Source organism: Zootoca vivipara, chromosome 7 (assembly GCF_965207765.1).
Source record: "Zootoca vivipara chromosome 7, rZooViv2.hap1.1, whole genome shotgun sequence".
Classification (NCBI taxonomy): domain Eukaryota; kingdom Metazoa; phylum Chordata; class Lepidosauria; order Squamata; family Lacertidae; genus Zootoca; species Zootoca vivipara.
This window is the reverse complement of record NC_142590.1, coordinates 69,362,249-69,382,728: the sequence shown is the minus strand read 5'-3', so window position 1 is coordinate 69,382,728 and position 20,480 is coordinate 69,362,249. Positions and strand designations below refer to the sequence as shown.

The 20,480-nt window shown below is 44.0% G+C and overlaps 1 protein-coding gene across 16 annotated transcripts in view; it reads left to right on the top strand.

Moving 5' to 3' along the window:
- EPB41L1 (erythrocyte membrane protein band 4.1 like 1) overlaps positions 1-20,480 on the top strand; it is a 184,834-nt gene that overhangs the window by 24,494 nt on the left and 139,860 nt on the right. For 11 of the 16 annotated variants that reach the window (XM_088674563.1, XM_088674562.1, XM_088674561.1 and 8 more), the window contains exon 2: positions 948-1,002. The gene's annotated coding sequence lies outside the window, so the exon portion shown is untranslated. Of the gene's footprint in view, positions 1-947; positions 1,003-3,560; positions 3,643-5,185; positions 5,278-20,480 lie in introns of all 16 variants that reach the window. The other 5 variants (XM_088674552.1, XM_088674557.1, XM_088674556.1 and 2 more) reach the window with 3 other exon arrangements.

Here is a 20,480-nt window from a genome sequence, read left to right as displayed (position 1 = left end):
TGGTTGGCTGACTGAAGAAAATGCTGTTGTTTCATTCATTTTTGTCAGTGAAAAGATGCATATTTATACCCCACAAGGGAATTTGCTTGGTTGTAGTAAATACACAATTGTTCAGGACATAGTTATAGCATTATTGTGGGTATACAGTACTGGTTTCATCAACGTTTCATGTAACAAATGTCTGAAGTGTGAATGACAGGTGTACTTCCTTAAGTAATGATTTGCCTGGGAGATGAGATTGGCTCATGGCTTCCCAATGTATGTACCTGGATGTTTGATATATTTATTATTCAGGCTCTTCAGGTTTACTAGCAGGAATTCAGGGGTCTCTATGGGAAATACATAATGGCCACATATTGCATGGAGCTGCTTACAGTTTGCAACAGGGCCAGATCCTTGTCCCCCCCCCCCATCACCCATGAGTGAGGCTGCCTTCCTGTCAGTCACCTGATGCCACAATGATGTCAGATGACTTGCTTCAAAGGCTGTACTTGGCTCCATGCAAACCCTGACCATCAGCTGATTGTCATTGTTTGCACAGAGTCCTGCTTGCTGCTCTGAAGTCTTGACAATAGTGCTTTCCTAGAGCTGCAAGGGCATTTGGAAGCCTGAACAGTTGGGGCTTCAAAGTGCCACACACAGCTATATGCAAGGCCTGGGTTTTACGGAGATTTTGATTAGCCTGAAAACCTTTTCGACCTGGCCGGCAACCTCTTTCACTTGTTGCACACCTGACATCATATATGGGGGCTAATTAAGCCCACAGACCAGAGGTTTCCCATCACTGCTTTGCAATGTTCAGATAACAGAGGTAATCCCAGATCTTATGAAGAAATGAGAGGCATCTTAACAGTGACAACTTTTGCAGGAGACACAATTCTTTTCCTTGCAAAGGCAGCATTACATTTTTTCCCTCCCATTTCTCACTCTCATTTTTCTTCTTCTAGTGTCTGAACAGTGCTTGAACGGAGATAAAATAGTCCAACAGCAGCTGGAGACTGGGTGAGTTTTCTATAACCATTTAATTGTGTTTCATCAAACCCTTCACTTTGCTTCTTTAAATGGATGATCGCCAATAAAAAAAAAGTGACTGTGGTCTCTCTATTATTATTTTTAAATATTCTTTTAAAAGTACTCTCTTGTAGTTTACTTGGCACACTTCTCCGCTAGTGCTTAAAAGTTGTTCGCTTTCAAAAACCACAAAGAAACTACCCTGTTTGGCTCACCTGCAAGCAGCTTCAAGCTCTACTGGACCTCCAAACCGAGTTGCTTGCAGTTTGGCATTTTAGATAAGTTAAGAGATACATGTGGAAAGAGGCCAAATGCAACCAGGGCTGATGGCTTTAAAGGTCTTCCTTTTACAGCAATAAAAATGGCAATATGAAAAAAGCAACAGTGTCTCCTGGTTTGGAGAATTGGTTGGTACAGGGTTTCCCTGGTTCATGGCCATGCTGTGCACTACGAATGTGGGCCGTTTTGTTTTTCAGCTTCTTAGCTGGTCCTTTTGCTCTAGGGACCTACTGTTGTACTAATGTGCTTTCAGTGGTAGTGAGTGTTAACTATGCAGATGATCAGGGCCGTTCCTAGGCCCGGGCTGGGTGGCGCAAGGCGCCTGGCCATTAGGGGCGCGAAAGGGGCGCCGAATGCTGGTGTCTGCATCTGTGCGCCTCTGCCGTTGAGCGGCTTCAGGCAGCTCTCCGGAGGCGTGCGGGGAGCACTGGCCTGGGGCTGCCTGAACAGCTGAGAGGCGCAGCGCAGCAGCCCAGGCTCGCGCTCCCCACACGTCTCCGGAGCTTCGCTCAGGGAGCGAGAGCCTGGAGCTGCCTCCTCTGAACAGCTGGGAGGCGCGGTGAGGTGGCCCCAGGCTCGCGCTCCCCGCGCGCATCTGGAGAGCAGCCTAAAGCCGCTCAAAAACTGAGAGGCTCAGAGGACGCAGCCCCAGGCAACCGTTCCCTGCGTGAAGCTCCAGAGGCCTGTGGGGAGCGCAAGCCTGGGCCCGCCTCCTCCGCGCCTCTCAGTTTTTGAGCGGCTTCAGGCCACTCTCCGGAGGCCCGCAGGGAGCGCAAGCCTGGGGCTGCCTCCTCCGCGCCTCTCAGCTCCCTGCGCGCCCCTCCTGCCCGCCTCACTCACGGGGCGGGGGCTGCCGGAGGGATCTTGGCACCAGGGCGCCAGATATGGTTAAGACAGCCCTGCAGATGATCTCGGTTTTAGTTTTATGGCTGGAGGGTGGCTTAGCCTAACATTCATTTAAAATCTGGACCTGTCCCAATTTTGTGTGATCAGGGTGCAATCTAATTTTACGAGTAAAATGAGGAGAACTGAAGCTTTTCCGCTTCCTGAAACTTTTCTCCCTACAGTTTGTTACCTGAACTCCTCCCTACATCCACTGCCAAGAGAAAATAAATGTGTGGGGGAATACTTGCGTAATTCAGGAACATCAACCCAACCCGTCTAAACCCATCCCTGATCTTCTGTACCCCCTCCTGCTCTGCCACAGTAAAAAAGGTTTAAAAAAAGGATAAAGGACCCCTGGACGGTTAAATCCAGTCAAAGGCAACTATGGGGTTGTGGCGCTCATCTCGCTTTCAGGCCGAGGGAGTTGGCGTTTGTCTGCAGACACTTTTCCGGGTCATGTTATCACCGCAAAACATCGTTCTTAATTATTACAATATATCCTGATCTACTAGAACACCTTCACTCTATTATGTATACGTCAAAAATTTGTTTACTACAATCAGTTGTAAAAAAACAGCTCCAGCAGCTACTAATATGGAAGACCACCATGATGTGTAAACTAGAGGATAGTCCTTAAACATGGGCATGTTTCATTTTTAAAGTGATCTGCATATCCTTGTCTGATCTGCCTCGGTCCTGACACTTTGATCCTGTGTTGGGAATGCTCGTCTGAGGATGCTGTTATGCATCCATAGTTGCAGCTCAGATGAAATCTGACCCGGGAAAACACTCTTGTTTTCGAATGGGGCTCGTGCATCTTTCCAGAGCAGGAGGCAGGTTCCTTCTCTCTCTCTCTCTCTCTCTCTCTCTCTCTCTCTCTCTCTCTCTCTCTCTCTCTCTCTCTCTCTCTGTGTGTGTGTGTGTGTGTGTGTAGCAGTAACTGCAGTCTTGTCAGGGAAAATAAATATCACACTAGTAGCATAAGGGAAATCCATGTCTTTGAGGAGAGCTGTAAATGGGTCAGTGGCATGGATGAAGATAAAATGCATGCACATGCCTCAGGGGCGATAGATTTCTCTCTCGAGTGTTTGTGGCTTGTAAATTTTTATGGGCAATTTCTACTCTGTAATGCCAAGTGCCTTACATTTTATTATTGCAAGAGTTGGGTCAGGGGCATGTCTTAGTTCACATATTTTCACCCGCCCACCCCCAACTCCCTGTTATGGATAATGATTGTGATCATTTTTTTCCAGGGGGGGAAGGAATACATAACTAAGACAATACTATAATCTTCCTCTCTTTTTTTAAAAAAAACTTGTGTATCTGGGTTGGAACATGATCACTGCAATTCCCAATCAAACCTTTTCTTGGGATTACATATTCAGATATTTGGTTGTGGATATTTAGCTCTAAATGCACTTGGAACAGGATATACTTCCAACTGAGCAAGAATCAGAAAGATGAAAGGTAAACCCTGAGATCACCCCCTTCCCTTCATTAAAGAGAGAGAGAAAGAAAGAAAAGAATAGGTACTCTTTCTTACATCATTGGTGGCCTATTATTATTATTATTATTATTATTATTATTATTATTATTTTACCTAAGGGGAGAGGATGATTTGCATCCCTATCAGGGTGCTGGGTTGGTGGAAAGGTTTAAATATGTCTGCTGAAGCCAGTGCTATTGCCCACTACACCTTTTATTGCACCACTGCCAAAAGGGGTTTGGGGGGGAATTTAAATTAGCATTATCTGACCCCTGAGCCTAGGGGTTGGCCACCCCTATTCCCTGCTCTGTATTGCATCAAACAGAAGCCTGCCTTTGCAAAGGGAGAGACTTTATCTCACTAGATATGAGCCACAAACTCTTTCCCCTCTCTTTTATTACCCTCTTTCCAAACTATGCTAGCCCACACTAATTTTTTACCTGTTCTGTTTTGTTTTTGAAACATTTGGCACTTAGCAATGTCTTCCTAGGATAATCAACACACACACACAAGGAAAACAAACAAGGGAAGAGAGACAGATCAGGTCTTAGACACCCATCTCAGTGCCTTGTGTGCTTCATAGCTCACAGTCAATCTCACATGTTTAAAACCCAATAACTGCATTTTGTTTTGCTTCTGAACTGTTGTCAGACCTGTTCTACCAAAGGTTAAGAGGGAGATGCAGCACTCTGTACATCAATGATCCTGCTGAGACGATGATAAATACCGAACTATTGTAGTGGAAGCCCATTCACCACACCTGACACTAAATATAATGTCAAGTGGGGGACAGGTGGGTCTGACTTGGCCATAAAAGCCTAAGAAATTCTCATGGGGAGTTGATACACTGACTCTTAACAGGAACGGTTGTTTTCTATCCACTGTGGTGATTTCAAACTAGCCAGGCACAGTTCCCATATCAGAGAAAAATCACCTTGGGGAGCAGGTTTCAGGAAGGTAAACTACAGGTGGAGGAGCGTTCTGCTATCCTCGCCCTCATGCCCTCTGTTTCTCATAAAACTAGACCCACATAGTTTCATTATCTGTACTATCATGACCATTCTGTCCTCGCAGAATTTCTGTTTGTTTGCTTGCTTATAATCTACCCTTTTGTAAAAGTACAAGGTTGGTGTGCACAAACATAAATTGCAACAATAAAAACGTCAATTAAAAAACCCTCCACATTGGGTAAAAGAGAATGGTTGGGTAAAAGAAAATGCACATTTCAAAGCACCTCTAAATAAGCGATGTTTTTAAGCAACGTCTAAAAGAAGGCACTGATGATTGTTGGCCCATCACAGGATCTCAGTTATCCTGGTGGAACATTCGGGTTCAGGTGGTCCTTAGGGTGCTTTAAGTCCAAGTTGTTTAGGGCTTTGTGAATGAATGCATGAACCTTGAACCTTGCCCAGTAGCAAATGGTGTAGACCATTGTATTCCGTCCATGATGGTTCGGGAATGGTTGTAGCTGGTGTACCAGCCAGAGCCTGGTCCTCTAGTGATGGAGATAATGATCACTCCTAGACTGTAGACCTGCTCCTTCAGAGGAAGTGCAACCCCATCCAGAACAGATGACTGATCCATCGCTGAGACTTTGGGACCAACCACCCATAAAGGTATTTGTTTTTCCAGGATTCAAGGTCTGCTGGTCCTATACATGCCTATAGTATTTGCAAGTTCAGTCATCCTAGTGATAAAGGTATTTCAGTTATAATGTGCTTATTTAGAAAAAGCTCTTTTGTTCAGAGTTTGATTCTGCATTAACTAATGTCCCTTCGAGTCCGGCTTTAATGTTCAGCATTTCTCGGTTCCCTGGATTCCAGCATCTTTTCTTCTTGGTACGGCAGAGAGTAGCAATTTATTAGCAGACCATGTGAAGTTGGTGGGAGAGAAGGGAGGGAGGAGGCCGCCTCTGTCTTCAGGATCTTTGAATAAACCAACAGTGCAGCAAGCCTGAAGAATAGAAACCGAGCCTGTCAGATCTCCTATAATTTGAGCCTGACTACAAGTCCTATGATTGAAGTCCTTTGTTGTTTTTTAGGTTTCCCAATTTGTACAGTACACTTAGTTTCACCTCCAAGGTGTTAGCGTGTCAGCAAGGGAAGGAAAAAGTGCAGCTACAAAGGAACTAATTTGACAGTCGCCCTGTCAGCCTGGGGGAACTCCCAGGAAGTCTGCGCCAAATGTACAGCTGTTGCAGGAGAGCCCAAGGAGCCTGAACTCTGATCTGAGAAGACAGATTTACTTGTGTGCTTGATTTCCATTGGGGTACCTTTGCAGTGGTGAAATGTGGATTCTCAAGCAGGCATTTTGCTTCGGTACATCCTGCCATTGTGGAGTATGATGCCATGCCCCCTCATGCTCGTTTCCTTTCTTTTCTCTTTTCTCTTTTTTCACCTAGCCCATGGATTGCTTGGGAGCAATACCCCGGTTGAGGTATTCTTATCATGCAACAAGGGAGAGAGGGAGAATACAGTAGCTAGATCTGTCCCCTGCATTACATTCCTGTTCCTCAGCCCCAACGATCTTCCACATGTTGGAGGGCAAGCTCCTGTAGCAGGGAACCTGATGTACTTGTGGAGGCTCCCCATGTGACTTAGAACCCTGTATGATCGGGGTTTTGAATTGCTTGGGGAACTTGCCTGGGTACAGCAAGTTCCCTACTGCAGATGCATGGATGCTGGTGGAGTGAGGTGATGGGGACATGTGAGGCTGCTAACGGGGACAAAGAGTGTGAATTGAACATTCTGTTCCACTATTTTAAGAAGAGATGGACAACGCATTCTCATAGCTGCTGTGGAACTTCTATGCTGACAACAAAGGGTGTGCTATTCATTTACGTACCTTTCTCAGATTCTATTTAGGGAGCAGGGTTGGGAGGACCATCAAACCAGTAGTTGTCAGGACAGTAACGGTATTAGCTCACTATAGCCAGTAACAGAAACTCTATGGTTGAGCTTCGTTTTCTTGTAGAGCCCCAGTAACCTCCTTTCCTGATGCAATACCCTAGTTCTATCACCCAGGATCTCATATCAAAGTCTTTCATTGCTTATTTTTGTCCTTCATTTGCACACTAACTGAAATAGGTACTGCATACTGGAGGTTTGCAACCAAATGACGCACTCAGAAATATTGCTGGACAGTTGAACTGATACTGCATTGCACCCCTTCAGGCTGCTGGGAGTAATAGCATTAAAAAACAAACAAACCCCAAACCCACAATCCCTTACATCAAAACTCCCTCTTAGTGGAAAATGGATCTGCCAGGTAGAAAGGTTCTGACTTACTTTTCTCTGATATGGTAGATTTCTACATGTCTCCCCTCACCTGCACTCCAAAATGATATACAGTCCAAGAAAGGCTTTAGTGCATGTTTCTGAACATGTATTTCCTTTGTCGTGATCCCATGGCCCACTACATAGTGGAGGACTCTAAGTATGAGGTTCAGATGGCTTCCTTGGATAGCAACCCATTAGTCACTTATTTGGTGCCCCCCCCCCCAGTCAGAGCACAGTCCTGCCACCATCATCTGACTTAGAGGTATTGCAAGAATCTTATGCTCCATGCTCCATATCAAAGACCACAAAGTGAAGTGAGGACTTTTAAACCATGCAGCCAGTTTTTTTCACAGAGGTGAGGCTTATCACACTTCAGTTCCTGCTGAGACAACATGTTCCAAAGCTGCCTTATGAGGAGAGAGCTTCAGCTAGCTAGACCCCCTTGGAGCTATCCAAGGTCCTGTTCTTGTCTGCCCTCTATGCTGATCAGTCTTTCACCTGCTGACTTCCTGGACACTGCCTGCTTCCTTGGTAAGCCTCAAGAACACATGGAACTGGACATTCTCAAGAAAGAGAACACGCAAGAGATAAACTTTGCACTGTCTTCATACTGTATTATTTCTACACCGCTCTTAAACATGAGTGCACACACTTGTGCAATTATAAAAATTTAGAGATCCTTTAATACCAAAAAAAGTATTGCACACTCACTAAGCTATTAGTTGCAACAAATGTACATAATTGCTTGAATCCAAACCAGCCTTAACTTCAGTGTGAGAATATAGGGTGAAAAATCTCTGCTGTCTATATGACTGCATGTTTTCAGTCTTGATTTTGTTGCAGCTCCCTGATCTAAGGTACCACCTGGTTGATGATTATTCTAAGAAAACATTTCAAGATCCATGCAAGGAGCTGGGTGAAACTCTTATCATTGTGCATATGTGTCCGTTATCTCTCCTGGGCTTCATTCTGCAGCTCAAGCACTGCTAGTATATTAATCTGTCTTATGACTATCATGTAGAGCTTGTGACTGTGTCTGTATATCAAACAGGAAAGAGATAAAGAAAAGGCCTGGTGTCTTTGGTGTACTTTTCCCTACAATTGTGTCTTTTTCATGCAAGCTGTTGCTAGTACACATACAGATTATGCATTTTTAATCTTGGAGAGAAATGATAGCTCTGGCCTGTCTGCAGGCCGTTGGATTTCCCAACAAGATAGTTGGTAAGATGGTTTGACACACAATAGTGTCAGGCCTGAGGTTGGTGATGTGTCAAGTTTGTTGGGTTGGTTAAGAAGCCTCCCTATTAAAAAGTCTTAAAGGGACTCTACTTTTCAAGCCTGTTGTCTTTGTCCATGGAGTTTTCTTGGCAGGGATACTGGAGTGGCTTGCCAGTTCCTTCTCCAGGTGGATCATGTTTAGTCAAAACTCTCCACTATGACCTGTCCATCTTGGGTGGCCCTGCATGGCATAGCTCATAGCTTCTCTGAGTTATTCAAGCCCCTTCGCCACGACAAGGCATTGATCCATGAAGGGGAAGAAATGGAGGCAGTGAGAGATTTTACTTTCTTGGGCTCCTTGATCACTGCAGATGGTGACAGCAGTCACGAAATTAAAAGACGCCTGCTTCTTGGGAAAAAAGCAATGACAAACCTAGACAGCATCTTAAAAAGCAGAGATATCACCTTGCTGACAAAGGTCCGTATAGTTAAAGCTATGGTTTTCCCAGTAGTGATGTATGGAAGTGAGAGCTGGACCATAAAGAAGGCTGATCGCCGAAGAATTGATGCTTTTGAATTATGGTGCTGGAGGAGACTCTTGAGAGTCCCATGGACTGCAAGAAGATCAAACCTATCCATTCTTAAGGAAATCAGCCCTGAGTGCTCCCTGGAAGGACAGATCGTGAAGCTGAGGCTCCAATACTTTGGCCACCTCATGAGAAGAGAAGAATCCTTGGAAAAGACCCTGATGTTGGGAAAGATTGAGGGCACTAGGAGAAGGAGACGACAGAGGACAAGATGGTTGGACAGTGTTCTCGAAGCTACGAACATGAGTTTGACCAAACTACGGGAGGCAGTGCAAGACAGGAGCGCCTGGCGTGCTATGGTCCATGGGGTCACGAAGAGTCGGACACGACTAAACAACTAAACAACAACAACTTTTCAAGCCAATTTTACCTTTAAGTACAGATTCAACAGAGCTTCCTTGGTCTGTTTCCTCTAACCTTAAATGCCAGAGTGAGATTGGAAAACTCTATTTGGATATGATTTTGATTTCGAAGCAGTGGCCAGATGAAATTCCCACGTGACTTTAAAATGCATAGCCTGACCTATTAAACTTCCAAGACACAACAAATGTCTTGTATTGAAATGTTCCATGTTTCCTGGAACTCTCATTCCCTTTCTCCCCAACTGAGAGACAGACTTAAATATATACAATCTGGCACTAAATACATCTTATACAGGCCCTGTTTCCTGGGCTCCATTTGCAGGAGCCATTGTCATTTCCCCAGCACTTTCATCAGGTCTATTACTGCAGTGTTTCCCAACCGGGGGCCATTTGCCCCTTGTGAGCCCCCAAGATATTCCAAGGGGGGCACAGGATAAGGCTAGGGGGTAACAGGGGGAAGTGAGAAGTGAAGAAAAAAGGGTTTTTTTGTTTTTGTTTTAATCCTGATTGGCTTGCTATCCACTTGGCTGATCGCAAGGGGACAAGGGGGTAGCCCACCAGGGCCTATTGCTCCTTTTTGCTACACGTGTTTCCTTGGAGCAGTCCTGGTTTGTTTCCGGTAGGAGAGGGCGATCTCTGAGGCTCTCATTTTGACCAGTAGAGCCCACAATCCAGAACCCCCAAGTTAGGTAAATGTGGTGTTGTGGTGGCAATGGGTAGGTCTGGATGAGCTGGAGCTGCTTGTTGCTGCCACCAGTGTCTACTCAGTAGAAAGTCTCACTGAGTTCAGTGGGTCTTATTCCCAGGTAAGGGTGTGGGGTGCCTATAGTGTTTTATCTAGGCAGCCAGGGCTGCTCCAGATGACAATATATTTTTGCCGGGGGTGGGGGTGGGTGGGGCGCACAGGAAGGAAACAAGGTTGGAAATTGGCCATGATTGAATAAAGGTTGGGAAACACTGTTACTGTACCAAGCACTGGCTCAGGACAGCCACAAGACTATATGCCTGTCCCCCCCCCCAAAAAAGTATTGTATAAGAAGCCAACATCTCAAATAATAATAATAATAATAATAATAATAATAATAATAATAATAATAATAATAATAATAATAATTTATTATTTATACCCCGCCCATCTGGCTGGGTTTCCCCAGCCACTCTGGGCGGCTTCCAACAGAAAAATAAAACACAGTAATCTATTAAACATTAAAAGCCTCCCTGAACAGGGCTGCCTTCAGGTGTCTTCTAAAAGTCTGGTAGTTGTTTTCCTCTTTGACATCTGTTGGGAGGGTTTTCCACAGGGCAGGCACCACCACCGAGAAGGCCCTCTGCCTAGTTCCCTGCAACTTGGTTTCTCGCAATGAGGGAACCGCCAGAAGGCCCTCGGTGCTGGACCTCAGTGTCCGGGGAGAATGATGGAGGTGGAGATGCTCCTTCAGGTATACTGGACCGAGGCCATTTTGGGCTTTAAAGGCCAACACTTTGAATTGTGCTCGGAAACGTACTGCGAGCCAATGTAGATCTTTCAAGACCGGTGTTATGTGGTCTTGGCGGCCGCTCCCAGTCACCAGTCTAGCTGCCGCATTCTGGATTAGTTGTAGTTTCTGAGTCACCTTCAAAGGTAGCCCCACGTAGAGTGCATTAGTCCAAGCGGGAGAGAACTAGAGCATGCACCACTTTGGCTAGACAGTCTGCAGGCAGGTAGGGTCTCAGCCTGCGTACCAGATGGAGCTGATAGACAGCTGCCCTGGACACAGAATTGACCTGCGCCTCCATGGACAGCTGTGAGTCCAAAATGACTCCCAGGCTGTGCACCTGGTCCTTCAGGGGCACAGTTACCCCATTCAGAACCAAAGAATCCTCCACACCTGCCCGCCTCCTGTCCCCCACGAACAGTACTTCTGTCTTGTCAGGATTCAACCTCAATCTGTTAGCCGCCATCCATCCTCCAACCGCCTCCAGTCACTCACACAGGACCTTGACTGGTTCTGATTTGAAAGAGAGGTAGAGCTGGGTATCATCCGCATACTGATGAACACCCAGCCCAAACCCCCTGATGATCTCTCCCAGCGGCTGCATGTAGATGTTAAAAAGCATGGGGACAGAACCCTGAGGCACCCCACAAGTGAGAGCCCAGGGGTCTGAACACTCATCCCCCACCACCACTTTCTGAACACGGCCCAGGAGGAAGGAGCGGAACCACTGTATAACAGTGCCCCCAGATTGTTGAGGAGCTACTGTATATCTGTATTTCTGCACGTGGCATTTTAATCTAAACCAGGGGTCAGCAACCTTTTCCAGCCGTGGGCTGGTCTACTGTCCCTCAGACCATGTGCTGGGCCGGACTATATTTTGGAGGAAAAAATGAACGAATTCCTATGCCCCACAAATAACCCAGAGATATATTTTAAATAAAAGCACACTTGCTACTCTCATAAAAACACCAGGCAGCCCCCACAAATAACCCAGAGATGCATTTTAAATAAAAGGACATATTCTACTCATGTAAAAACACACTGATTCCTGGACCATTGAGGGCCGCGATTGGGCCGCATCCAGCCCATAGGCCTACCTATGATCTAAACCTCTGCTTTGAGCTAATAAATGTGACCAACTGGTTTGTCTGCCCTGATAAACAAATGGTTTATGAAGCCATGGAATTCAGTTTCTGGCAAGGTAGACCCAAAGCAGGGTGAACTTCTGGTTCTGGTAGGGCAACACAAAGGTTTTAGGAAGGCAAAGGAAAGTTTGTTTCAGTTAGCACCTTGGATAGTTCCACATGGACTTTGGCTGGAAGCTCCTACAAGCAGGTTCAAATGTTGCCTCAGCAACCAACAACCCCAAACTTAGACCTAAATAGGATTTCAGCTCAGTGGTTGGTTAACCCGGTCACTACTGTTACAAGGCTCTTCTAGTTAAAATAAAGGCGCCTTGTCTTTTTAAAGGGCCTCTGACTCCAGTGGTGCAGAGGAGACAGTGGCTCCTGTGATGGAGTCCTCGAACTTGGGGGGCATTATGTAACCTCCGGCTGCAGAGGTGGTAGCAAAATGGGCTCCTGATATGTTGTGTCTAGAGAACTGGGGTCATTTTGGGGTCAGAGTTGAGTGCAACTCCCTTTCCACTTCAGCACCACCACCTCTTGGGTCTATGGCTGTATCCATGGAGTATGATTCTGGGGTCACAGCACCTATGTTTTGAATTTGTATTTTGCTACTGGTTTTTACATGGTTAATAGCTGGTTAGTTTCTTCCAATGGAATGTTCCAGGTTCACAAGGCATTCAGGGAAGATGTTGTTAATATCAGCACAGTCAGATTGGAATGACATGGATTTTGATCCACAACACCATGGCTATATTTGGTTTTGGTCCTTAAAAAATATCTGTACTGTGTTTACCATTTTGTCTGCCAAATATTTATACAGTGGTACCTTGGTTTACGAACTTAATCCATTCCAGAAGTCCATTCTTAAACCAAAACTGTTCTTAAACCGAGGCACACTTTTCCTAATGAGGCCTCCCACCGCTGGTGCCCTTCCACCTTTTGGATTCCGTTCTTAGACCGAGGTAAAGTTCCCAAACCAAGACACTATTTCCGGTTTTGTAGAGTTTGTGAACCAAATCGTTCTTTAACAGGACTGTTCCTAAACCAATGTACCACTGTAGTGTGTATGTAGTCTTTACTTCATCTCCCCACACTCCTCATTTTTGATAAACATTGTGGATGCAAAGGTTAAATGTTGTTTGAATTGCAGTAGTTCTCCTCCCTCTTCAATCAGCTGGTACTTCTTCTTTTGGCTTTTCTCATATTTTCACCAAATAGTATTTGCATCACCTTAAGGAGTCCTCTGTTGTTTGTTTCTGATTTCTTCCTCTCCCTTTTCTTGAATTGTTTGCAGAGATTCCACTGCCTTCACTTTTGGTGTTTGACTTCTTGACTGTCTTGGGATATTTCATTTGTTCTGCATGTTGCCAAGTCAAATAAATTCCCCCCACAACCACTCTAGATCATCATATGTCCCGAATTCTACATTTTAGAGATATTGAAGATTCCTTATCAGTGAATCTTCAATATCTCTAAAATTGCAACTGACTGATAGTGTCTTTAAGCTGATGCAGTTCTCAATCAATACTTTCTCCTGTTCCTTGATTTTGGATGGAAAAAGTATTTATCTCCTTTCTTCCATTATTTCTGGGTTGCAGTGAACGTCAAACAGACCATTATCACAGTCAGGCTACACTGAATGTGTGGGATGTCTGTACACAATATTTTACTTATCCTTCTCCAGTTTAATTTTCACTGCTTCCTCTTTATCTGCTTTTTCAATCTCCACATACAAATTAAATTCCTCTTTCTAATTCTTCCATGCCAGAACTACATTCTTGGATTGCAGGTTTAACATCCCTGGCAGCTCCAACTTTACAATTTCCCCCCTGTTCTTTCATATCCTCTGCCTCTTCTATTGTAAAATCAGTTTTGTGGGTTTATCATTCCTTGGTGGACTTAGTCACAAGTGCCACTATATTTGAAAAATTGGTGGAATGGCCTGAAATTCTTAAAATGCCACATGTACTTTGCATTTTTCAAAGCAACTTGTAAGCTTTGCAGGTTCTACAGAACTTCTTCCACCTGTTGCCCCTCTTAAGACTGACAAACTTCATGTCACTCTTAGCTGGTTCATCCCAGAAATCCAGATGATTGGGTAGAACTGCCCAGATACCCAAATTGGGACTATATTTTGTTTGTTAGCTTCATTAATGCTCCACTTCCCTTCCTCAAGTTCATGCACATGGACTTCCTCCCATACTGTCCTCATAACAACCTTGAGGTGCAGGTCAGGTTCAGAGATGTTGACAGCCCAATGAAAAATAAAGGGGGAAATGGAGCCCAAATGCAGGTGTGTTTTCCTCCCAGCTCCATTCCCATAATGATTCAACTGCCATTTTTGTTTGTGTAGGCAAATGACACAAGAACCTGCACAGCATTCAGGTGCCATTTTATGCTTTGCTTGGTTTAATACGATTCTCATATTTATAGATGCACTGTCTGCTTCCTGGGACTTTGAGCTTTTCTGCAAATGTTCAGATTTTCAAAAGTGAAATAAATGTGGACTCTCTTAAACCCTACTAAGTTTTGTAACACACATTATTGCTGCATTGATTGCTGTGTGCAACCAATTGAGCCAAAAAGAGATCTTGCAGCCCTTAGTGGAAATGCACCCTGCCTATAAGTAATCATTGCCTGCTGGCATGGCATTTGAAAAAAAGAGAATTTGTAGGCTTCCAGCATCACATCTATTCCTCAGATGCTTCTACAAAGGAGCCGACTTCTCTGGAACTGGCTGCTGAAGGGCAGTGTCAAAAATACTAACTGTTTGGGATGGCGTGGGTTGGTTGCTGAAAAGTTGGCCTTATTGCCTGGAGGGAAAGATTAATGGCAGTGTGTTCCTTGTTTAATGAATTAAGAGTTTGTTTAATAATTTGAGGGTGGAGAGGTGTAGCAAAATGAAAGTTCTGGCTGCATACTCTGAACTTTTGTATGTAAAACATCCTGACTTCTTGGGCACAAAGCTAGATTTTTATATTGAATTATGAAGGGAATGTAACTATGAACTTGTCTATTGCTAGTGGGCAGGCAAGAGAAATTCACTTGAAAAACATGGTTTGGGTTAATTAGGAAAAGGAAGAACGATCTTAGTTCTTGAAATCCCTCCATCACTGCTGATTCTTGTCCCCCGCCAAAGTCTATAGTTCTAGCACATTCTAGATGCCACTTTTTGTGGTGTTTGTCTTCTCCACAGTGGTTTCCTGATGAGAGCCAGCTCCTTATGAAGTGGTTCTCTACAGGACAAAATTAGATAAACTGGTGGTTAGGAGTAATACACACCTGTCAGGCAGGTATGTGTATATTAAATATTCATTTCTGAACTTCTCTGTTACTCAGTTTGAGGATATTTCTTTCAAAGGAGGTATAGCACACAGTTGTCTTTTGAGTGCTGGGAAAAGGCTTCAACTTCTTGGTCCAACGGATTCCTAGCATTAATTAATTTGGTTTTTTTCTTAAAGTCCCCTGATAGCTGCAGTTGATATATATGTTTTTTTATTGATGAAGATCTGCTATATGCTGTTCCTTGGAGTTATATTTCCCTTTTCCTCTGAAGTGTGTAAAATCACTGATAAAGAGGTTTACGTAAAGGGTGCTGTCAGTCGTATTCTCGGAGCCAAACTATATGAGACATTGGAGAGCCTTAACCAGATATTCTGTCTGTCTTAATTTCTTTCAGAAGAGAGTGCACGGATAGAAATGTGAACTGGATTGGCACCATGGTGGTGTGGGGAAAGCAGATTTAACTGTTTCCCTGATCTAATCTCCCACCTGCTATCTGCCTCCTCAATGAAAAAAATATAGCTGCCTGTTTTCCAAATGGGCAAATAGCAGTGGGTGGGTGGGGCTGCTAGATCAGGAGAGCAATGCAGGGGAAAATTTACTCTCCCCACTCATGGCTCTATGGCCCCAGTTCAATTCCCCTCCCTCTCCCCACAGCACCTTTAAAATAAATTAGTGCTCTGATGAGAGACCTCCATCTCATCCTGTCAAATTTGATGTAGGAGTAGAAAAGGGCAGAGAGTTCCTGTTAACTACCAGCACCACTCTCTGCCTGTGCATGAGAAAATAATTGAGGTGGAGGCAAAATCCTTCACCTACCCTAGACTCTAGGCTCAATAGCTAGAACTCCCTGCTATCCTGTCTTCAATTCCAGATGACTTATTTTCTCCCTTAGAAAGTCTGTGGTCCCTCATTGAGTTATAGTGATACTCTGGTTATGAACTTAATTTGTTCTGGAGGTCTGTTCTTAACCTGAAACCGTTCTTAACCTGAGGTACCACTTTAGCTAATGGGGCCTCCCGCTGTTGGTACACAATTTCTGTTCTCATCCTGAGGTAAAGTTCTTAACCCGAGGTACTACTTCTGGATTAGCGGAGTCTGTAACCCGAAGTGTTTGTAACCCGAGGTGTTTGTAACCCTAGGTACCACTGTATATGGAACAAATGGCAAAAACCTTTGCAGTGTAGACAAAGTGTGTATCTTCCCTCTGTGGGAATGTTCAGGGAGACAGGAGAGGATATATTGTTTAATAATATCCTTTCTAACTTGCGTTAGCAAGTCCCTTTACTTAGCAGAGTACATTCCCCTTTTAAACACACAGTGATTAGTTTGTTGCAAGCTTGTTTAAGCTTCTTAATATAGGATTCCTGGTAATCCCCTCATCTCCCCCTTAAAAAGAATAGACACGACACAATCTTGTGTAAAATGTATACTTTCAGTTCACGGATGGATCCCTGAAGGCAGACTTAGGTTACAAAGTATATACATGTGGAACTACCCCATAAGGGAGTTAGTCCCAGTGACTGCAGAGTGGCAGTCACTGCTGCTCACACGTCGAAAGCAAGAAGGAGAAAGGAGAGAGTGTGCTTGCCTGCCTTGCCCTTTTGTTACCTGGGCAGGTAAGGTCACGCCCACCTCTAGTCACATGCAGAGGAAGTTTGTCCCAGCTCAGGAGGAAACAGGAAGCTCTGACTGGCTGGAGCATTTAACATCCCCTTACATGTCAAGGAATGTTGTATTTGACTGCTATCGATGTGTCACATCTCACACCCTCACCCTCATCAGTATCTGGGGTGGTGGGACAAGTATTGCTTCCTTCTCCCTGGTTTCATTGTTTGATGGTTTGCAAACCTCTTTTCTTGATTTCATAGATGTCACAGGTAGGTAGCCGTGTTGGTCTGAGTCTAAACAAAATAAAAAAATTCCTTCAGTAGCACCTTAAAGACCAACTAAGTTTTTATTTTGGTATGAGCTTTCATGCACACGAAAGCTCATACCAAAATAAAAACTCAGTTGGTCTTTAAGGTGCTACTGAAGGAATTTTTTTTATCATAGAAGTCAGTGGAAGATGTTCACTCCCCCCCTTTTTTCAACAAGCTACAAGGGGTTTGTGGTGAGGCACTACAATTCCTCCAGTGAGGGCTGTGCTTTGACTTCATGGAAATCCAGGATTCTGATGTGGCACTACAGATCCTCCACTGGGGGCTGCATGATGACATTCCTACATTTTTATTATATTTAAGAAGAAATACAGTCATGCTGATGACCCTGTCCCTCATGAATGTGTAATTCTTTTCTTCTTAATTTCCTGTTTTGCTGGGTCCTTGATCAGGCAGAAGTGCTGGTAGACACCAACCTCATTATTACGAGAAATTCTAACCCTCCATTTAAGACTGTCTTAATCAGCTGAAAAGTTTCCTTAGTTCCGCTTCATACTGCTTTTCATTTAGGCTGTGGGCATGCAAGGACATTCTCAAATACAGAGGGACTACATATCAAGACTTCACTGTAAAAGGCTAGCAGCAGCCACTCTAGCCACTTAAACTGTTTGAACAGCTAAATAGTCTGTTCCATAGTCCTTTTTATTCATTTCTTTTCAGACCCTACTTTGCTTAGTACACACATGTGGACATAACACACACCTATTTTACAATTATGTGACATTTTAGTGATGAATATGACGCAAGTCATATTTAAATGGTTTTTGGTGCTCCCTCTTCAGAATTTAAGCCGTTGCTTTGTGCCTGCAGGATGCTAAAATCTGGTCCCCTGTTCTGCTTCAAGTTCCTAGCTGATAGTCTGTAAAGGCTTGTCTCTGTAGTTCTTTTTATTAGGATCCCAGCTTTGGGCTTATCCAGACTGCCTTTTGTGGCATGTTTCTAGGCAAAGTTCCAGGCTTTAAAACTCTGTGTCCAGGCAATGTTGGCACCTGTGGGTGCAATGATGACCTTGTAGTTTTCCATGGTGCCCAAGATGTTTCAAAGTCGCTCAATGCTTCCTTGGTTATGAGGTGATGGTGGTGATTACCCTTTTCTCCCTTGGATAATATAAAGAGCTGGAATAGGGAGTTGGAAGAATAATAATCTTTCCCACTTCCTCCTTTAGTTTGATGTGCTTTTCTAGACTCAGATTAATTCTGCTGGCTCCAACGTTTATCCGGGTACCTTAGAAAACCACAATTTGTGTTCACACACTTACTTTCCTCCTCTGTGTTGGAGGGTGGGCTGAACTGGGGGAGTAGAAAGAGAAATGACCAAATGGTGTGGTGCCCACAGCACTCACTCAAAAATGCACAATGTGTTCATTGGCCTTCAAAGGCTGGTGATGCCAGGATTTAAGGCAATAAAATACCATAAGAACTGAGGCTAAAAAAATGGCAGGGGTGTAACACAAACCCCAAAATAATTGTGTTGTCATGGTGATAATGGCCTATCTTTATCTTATCTTATGCCTCTCTGCTGAATTTTGCATAGAATCACATTGATCAAAGGAGCCAGAATAAATCCAAGGCAATCACTTGAGCAATGGAGTCCTCCTTGGTTTTGATGCATGAGTTAACACTGCAACTGTTTCTTCTGCTTCCTTCATATACGGTATTGGAAAAATAAGTGAGAGTGCAGGTACATTTGATTGTGCGGAGAGGAGAATAACCCATTCAGTAGCAGTGGGGAATGAATAGGAATGTTGCAGAAATTGGAATCTAAAATGAAGAGCAGGGCTTTAGCTTTGCAGGCACACTTCTGTTCTTTTTGCCTGCTAACTGCCTTGGACTTATGCTATGTGTGTGTCCCCCATGCCTGCCTCGTTCAGTTCTGTCTATGCATCTCATTCCTCATTTTTTATCCATTCCTGCTGCTTTTACTCTGCCTTGGGCTACTGCTCTGGTCATGTACTTCCAGCTTCCCTTAGAATAGAACCTGCTGTTTTTGTCCTCTCAAATAAGTAGCAAACTGTGTGATGATGGTCTGAGATGCAAGGGCACGAAGGAGGATAAGGTGCTAATAAATTGCAGCCATATTTGAGTACATGACTGCCTGGAGACAGGCTGAATTTTTGTCCTTCTAACCCAAATTTCATTCTCCCTGAAGCACTTTAATCTCTTCCTTGCCCTCTAGATACACCAGCCTGATGCCCATGAAGGCTGGCATACTGAGGTTATTATTATTATTATTATTATTATTATTATTATTATTATTATTATTATTTAGCTAATAGCAAAAATGCAACTCATTAGCATTATAGGTGTTCATTATCTGTCTTCCTCTGTGTGTAATGACTACAGACTTCATAGAAGGTGCAGATGTTTCTGCAGCTGGCCAAGTCCTGCAAGTAATGATCCCCACGTGGCCTACTTGTGTGAATGTTGAAAGCACAAAATTGCAGTTGTGGCTTTTCAAAATCCCCCCTCTTGTTCATAGAAGGGAAGGGGTAATCTTTGCATGAGCTCACTCTTTTGCCATTACACTGCTGATATAAACAGAACATAGATGAGTAAGTTACTCACTCTTGGCTGCAGTACCATTTCTTCCCTGTCTTATGGTGCACTTCCACATAGTATCAGCATTACTATGCATACGCCATTGGAAAAGCACATCACTACAAGGCGTAGAAAGAATGCATGTTGGGCTTTTTTCGTTTTTGCATCAAACAAAATTCTGCACATGGCATGAAGGAATGTGCAAAGGCAGGCTACCTTATCTCTCCACAGCTGAAGCGCTGGTGCTTCTTTTCACTGTTGTACGTGTTGGAGATAAGAGTAGGCAAGTCCCTTCACACATAATGGATTTCTTGAGTCATGGTCAGAAGCAACCACGGCTCTTATAGTTCCCAGGATTTTCTGAGGGGGTAGAAAAGAGAATGTGTTCTAAATGTAATATGTGCATGCAATCTGTTTCTCTTTTTGTCTTTTTCCTCTTCTCTGTTTAGCATACTTTTAGCAGTTTTTTTTACAAACACTTAAAAAAAGAAAAGAAATTGTGTGCATCAGTGAGCAGAGATTTCTCCTCATCCTTCACCATCAACTGAGAAGCATTTCTGTGACGACCCTTTTGTTAGCTGTGCCTCAACCTGAAGTTGTATACGGAGAAAGGGACACATGGAATTTGGATATTAGGAAAAGTAGCACTGTTTGGCTGTCCGTTTTTATCGGGTCCCAGTGCTAAAGAACTGCTGCACTTCGCAATCTTCAGTGAATTTTAATTGAACTCAGCACCCCTATGGAGGAGGGGAAATGCCATCTTGCTTCATAATCGAGGAGCACAGCTGTAGAAAAATAACAATTCATAGCAGAATACATTTCAAGCCTGAGCCAGTGGGGCCACTCCCCTCATCCTTTTAAAATATCCACAGCAGATTTGCATTTTTGTCTGCAGACCGGAGGGCTGATTCACCCAAGCAGTTGTTGCTCCTGCATACCCAACCTTCCTTGAGGATGTTCTTGCATGGTTCCCCCCCCCCCCCAGTTCTCTTTGGTTATTTAAGAGATTAGTA